The sequence below is a fragment of the Lepidochelys olivacea genome (assembly GCF_965140295.1).
Source record: "Lepidochelys olivacea isolate rLepOli2 genome assembly, chromosome: 4".
NCBI lineage: Eukaryota > Metazoa > Chordata > Testudines > Cheloniidae > Lepidochelys > Lepidochelys olivacea.
This window is the reverse complement of record NC_140414.1, coordinates 149,821,381-149,827,380: the sequence shown is the minus strand read 5'-3', so window position 1 is coordinate 149,827,380 and position 6,000 is coordinate 149,821,381.

Here is a 6,000-nt window from a genome sequence, read left to right as displayed (position 1 = left end):
TTGCCTTCTCCATCTCCAGTGCATGCTTCCTCTCTTTTTCTTTCTCCTCCATAGCTCTCTTGTGGGCAGCTTCCTCTGCCTCCACCCTGGCTTTTTCTGCCTCCATATCCAAGCGCCTTAAGGACATCTGTCTATCATGCTCTTTTTGTTTCTCTTCAGCTTCAAATCTGGCCAGCTCTAGTTTATTAGCTGCTTCACTGATAGTCATTTTCCTGCTTTCTTGTGCTTAACTCTAGCTATACCAGAGAGTTGGGGGGGGGGGGGGGGAAATGTGTGAATTTCTTTGCAGGAGGTTAACTACCCTGCCTTTAGGTAGAGAAAACTCCAGCTCAAAAAAGAAAAATCCCTTTGTAAAAAAACTAACACCTCTGTCTCCAGGCAAATAGACAGAAAACCCTCTAGCTGCTCTCAGCTTAAAAAAAAAAACCTCTTCAGGTCCGTGCTTTTGGTTCAAAATGATCCCACCGCTCTTGCACCATGTCAGGGTTCCTTCCCCACTCTGAACTCTACGGTACAAATGTGGGGACCTGCATGAAAGACCCCCTAAGCTTATTCTTACCAGCTTAGGTTAAAAACTTCCCTAAGGTATAAACTTTGCTTTGGCTTTGAACAGTATGCTGCCACCACCAAACGTTTTAAACAAAGAACAGGGAAAGAGCCCACTTGGAGACATCTTTCCCCAAAATATCCCCCCAAGCCCTACAGGCTTGATAATAATCCTCACCAATTTGTACAGGTGAACACAGACTCAAACCCTTGGATCTTAAGAACAATGAAAAATCAATCAGGTTCTTAAAAGAATAATTTTAATTAAAGAAAAGGTAAAAGAATCACCTCTGTAAAATCAGGATGGAAAATACTTTACAGGGTATTCATATTCCAAACACAGAGGATCCCCCTCTGGGCAAAACCTTAAAGTTACAGAAAACAGGAATAAACCTCCCTTTTAACACAGGGAAAATTCACATCAAACAAAAGATACACTAATCTGCCTTGCCTGGCTTACCTCTACGGGTTGCAATATTGGAGACTTGGATTAGGATGGGTTGGAGAAGATGGATTTCTGTCTGGCCTTTCTCAGTTCCAAGAGAGAACAAACATGTAAATAAAGAGCACAAATAAAAGCCTTCCCCCCCCCCCCCAAGATTTGAAAGTATCTTGTTGCCTTATTGGTCTTTTTGGTCAGGTGCCAGCCAGGTTAGCTGAGCTTCTTAACCCTTTACAGGTAACAGGATGTTGTCTCTGGCCAGCAGGGATTTTATAGCACTGTATACAGAAAAGTGGTTAGCCTTCCCTTTATTTATGACAGAGACAAAGACCAGGAGGAGGGGCAATGGCAAGTTGGAGGTCGGGTCGCTGGAAACTGGGCAGTCTCCTGTTTGGGACTCAGAGGGGGGAGTCCAGGGCATCCAGCCTAGGGTCCCCCCAAGGTGGACTTGGCTGAAAGTCACTGATTTCTGTGCTAACAAACTCTGTTCTACGCTGTATTCCTGTCAACTAATAAACCTTCTGTGTTACACACTGGCTGAGAGTCACGGCTGACTGCTGAGTTGGGGTGAAGGAACCTCTGGCTTCCCCAGAGGTCCCGTCCACCAAGGGGAAATGCACGGTGTGAATAGGGATGCTGAATGCTCCAAGGTCAGATCAGGAAGGCCATAGCCAAGAAGGCTTTTTGTCCTGGACAGTGTGCCCTAAGGGGAGCCATGCTACCCCAAAGTCCTGGCTGGCTTCATACAGAGCAGTTCCAGAGCATTGGACCTGTGACTCTGTCATAGAGGGAATGAACAGAACTGGGCAATTACTGAGTGATCCATCATCTGTCATCCATTGATTGGCTCATTTCACCTACGCAGTAGTTATTGGGGCATTTAGTGCACTGGATGAGGAACACCAAGTTCTAATAGGCATGTGTAGGACGGTAGCGAGGCGGTGTGGTTCCCCGCCGCCCCGGAGAGAGATGAGTCCCTCCAGACACCAGAGTGAGCGGAGCCAGGGAGATCTGAGCCCACCCCCCAGAGGGTCAGGTGTGGCTCCAGAAGTATAAAGGCCTGACCCCAGAGCTCACTAGGAGAGCAGCTGCTGGGGAGGCCAGATACCTCTGGCCTAGCTTGTGATTGGGAAACCCCAGCGGTAAATGTGAGGACGGACCTGACGTGCCCCGCGCCAGCTACCGGGAGGAGTTGCTGAGTCTACGCCTGGCCAGCTATCCTGAGGAACCCATGGTCATGGACTCTCACGAGGACACCATCCCAACCCAGGTACCCTACGAGGGGGAGTCCGGAAGTAGCCTGGGGGCAGCCGACCCTAGTCTGGCTGCAGCACTGCCAGAGCCCTTGTCAGTGTGTTGCGGCTGGGATCCCCACTGACCCAGCAGCGGGCCTTCTGCTGCTGCTACTAGGGCCATGGGCTGGGAGGGCCTGCGTCCCCCGTGCCTCTTCCAGGTGGCAGTCTCCCCCTCTCCCAGGCCCTTAGGAGCCAAGGGCCTGGGCTTACTGAGCACCTGACTCACCATTGCTCCGCCCTGACCTAGGGCCTGGGCCTGCTGTGTTTATTTTGGCCTTCACAAATTCCCCACAAGATATCTTCCCCAAACTTAGTGAGGTGTTGTGTTTCCCCACCACCCCGGAGAGAGACAAGCCCCGGCTAGCCTCTCTGCAAGGACCCATAGATCTTGAAAGGTGTGGTGTGGGTGGATTGATCGTCCTAGCAGTGGAGATGTGTCTGCTGGTTTTGCATCTGTTGTTATGGCAGGTTCTGGTGCTGCTTTCCTGGTCCGTGGGGAGCTCGCTTCTGATGATCAGCTTGGTGAGGCTGGGGGGTTGTTTGATGGCCAGAAGAGGGGGTTTGGGAAAGATTTCTTGCAGGATGGGGTCCCCATTGAGTATGGGTTGTAACTGTGTTACTCCTATTTGAGATTGGTCCTGGGTCCCACAGCATCACTCTGGGAGCTCATGTTCAGCTGTTTATTTATCCACAGTGACCTCCAAGTCCTTTTCAGTCACTGCTTTGCAGGATAGAGTCCCCCATCCTGTCCCCCAATCTTGATCTGCAGCCCCCTGCTATCCCAGCCCTGGGATCCCTGCCCCAGCTCTGCTGGTGCCCCCAATCCTGACCTGCCACAGCCCCCCTGCTGTCTCAGCCCTGGGCTCTCCCTCCCCTCGCGTTCTAGTAATGAATCACAGGGCTGTGGCAACCTGCCAACATGTGCTAGGAATGGGCCCTGGCACCCTGGGAACATAGCCTCGTCTCTCTTCATTGCTTCTGTGACTGACCCTGTTGCAAGGAATGACAGTGAGTTTCATTGTTACTTACATAGCACCACAGAGCAGGGATTTTCAGAATGAAGAGAGACCGACTCCCTCACCCAGACAAACTGGTACAAACGTTAGAAAACCCCCGGGGGGAGAAGCATCTAAACTAGGGTGAGGGGACAGAGCTGGGGTGAGGGCAATGGGAGCCCTGTTGTTATCTGCCCTGCACTCTAGGGCACCCCACCTTTACCCTTCCATGGGTTAATTTAGGCATCCCCATCCTTTCCCAGTTCCTGGGGCTCAGAGCATAATCTTCTGCGGGGCCTTTTACCAGTGCAAGAGCCTTACCTGGTAATATCCTTAACTTCTAGTTATTAACCATCACCTAAACAGAATGCACACTCTAAGCAGACAATGCGTGCCATTCCCCTAAGGCAGACAAACTTTTCCTGCTGGCCAGGCAAGATCAGGTCAACCAGGGCTCCAGCTTCTGCACAATATAGTTGGAAGGATGTTGAGGTCTGGCAGCTCTGTTCTTTGGGCTGTGTCCTGGAATTGATTCCAAATAACTTCCTTTTGGACCCCAGTTTATATAGTGAAACTTGAGTCTTGCTTAGCTGTACTGTAACCAGTCATTGTAAACTAATGTCCTACAAAACTGTATTTTTCACCCATCCTAGCCCATTACAAAACACTACTTTGCCCAATCACACCCACCACCTTAGTTGATTTAATTATGTAACAGACAAACCAAGAACCAGAGAGACCATACAGACAAACCAGAGAGAAGTGGGGACCATAAAGGCAAAACAATAAGGAAGTAGGGATTTCACACTCACAGCTGTTGATATGTGGTTCCTTGCCAGACAGAATGGAAAACAAAATTTTCTTTAAAGGTCTTAAGCTCTGTTTCTTTGTCCGGTGACAGTGGGTGCTCTCAGGACAGGAGCGTCTCATAGATTCATAGATACTAAGGGTCAGAAGGGATCATTATGATCATCTAGTCTGACCTGCACAACGCAGGCCACAGAATTTCACCCACCCACTCCTGCGAAAAACCTCTCACCTATGTCTGAGCTATTGAAGTCCTCAAATTGTGGTTTAAAGACTTCAAGGAGCAGAGAATCCTCCAGCAAGTGACCCGTGCCCCATGCTACAGAGGAAGGCGAAAACCTCCAGGGCCTCTTCCAATCTGCCCTAGAGGAAAATTCCTTCCCGACCCCAAATATGGCGATCAGCTAAACCCTGAGCATATGGGCAAGATTCACCTGCCAGATACTACAGAAAATTCTTTCTGGGTAACTCAGATCCCACCCCATCTAACCTCCCGTCACAGGCCATTAGGCCTATTTACCATGAATATTTAATTACCAAAATCATGTTATCCCATCATACCATCTCCTCCATAAACTTATCGAGTTTAATCTTAAAGCCAGATAGATCTTTTGCCCCCACTGCTTCCCTTGGAAGGCTTGGTCCCTTGGTCCCAAAACTGATACTTGAGGAACTCCACTGGTAACCTCCCTCCAGCCTGACAGTTCACCTTTCAGTTGGACCCGCTGTAGTCTCCCCTTTAACCAATTCCTTATCCACCTTTCAATCTTCATATTGATCCCCTTCTTTTCCAATTTAACTAATAATTTCCCCATGTGGCACAGTATCAAATGCCTTACTGAAATCTAGGTAAATTAGATCCACTGCGTTTCCTTTGTCTAAAAAATCTGTTACTTTCTCAAAGAAGGAGATCAGGTTGGTTTGGCACAATCTACCTTTTGTAAAACCATGTTGTATTTTGTCCCATTTACCACTGACCTCAATGTCCTTAACTACTTTCTCCTTCAGAATTTTTTCCAAGACCTTGCACGCTACAGATGTCAAACTAACAGCCATGTTAGTCTGTATTCGCAAAAAGAAAAGGAGGACTTGTGGCACCTTAGAGACTAACCAATTTATTTGAGCATAAGCTTTTGTGAGCTACAGCTCACTTCATTGGATGCATAAGTGGAAAATACAGTGAGGAGATTTATATACACACAGACCATGGAAAAAATACACATTGTAAGGAGAGTGATCACTGGAGATGAGCTGTTACCAGCAGGAGAGTGGGGTGGGGGGAGAGAAAACCTTTTGTAGTGATAATCAAGGTGGGCCACTTCCAGCACATTTCCAGGAGTTAACAAGAACGTTTGAGGAATATAGGGGGAGGAGGAATAAACAAGGGGAAATAGTTTTACTTAGTATAATGACTCAACCACTCCCAGTCTCTATTCAAGCCTAAGTTAATTGTATCCAATTTGCAAATTAATTCCAATTCAGCAGTCTCTCGTTGGAGTCTGTTTTCGAAGTTTTTTTGTTGAAGGATACTCACTTTGAGATCAGAAATCGAGTGACCAGAGAGATTGAAGTGTTCTCCGACTGGTTTATGAATATTATAATTCTTGACATCTGATTTGTGTCCATTTATTCTTTTATGTAGAGACTGTCCAGTTTGACCAATGTACGTGGCAGAGGGGCATTGCTGGCACATGATGGCATATATCACATTTGTAGACGTGCAGGTGAACGAGCCTCTGATAGTGTGGCTGATGTGATTAGGCCCTATGATGGTGTCCCCTGAATAGATATGTTGGCACAGTTGGCAACGGGGTTTGTTGCAAGGATAGGTTCCTGGGTTAGTGGTTCTGTTGTGTGGTTGCTGGTGAGTATTTGCTTCAGGTTGGGGGGCTGTGATCATAGAAGATCATAGAAG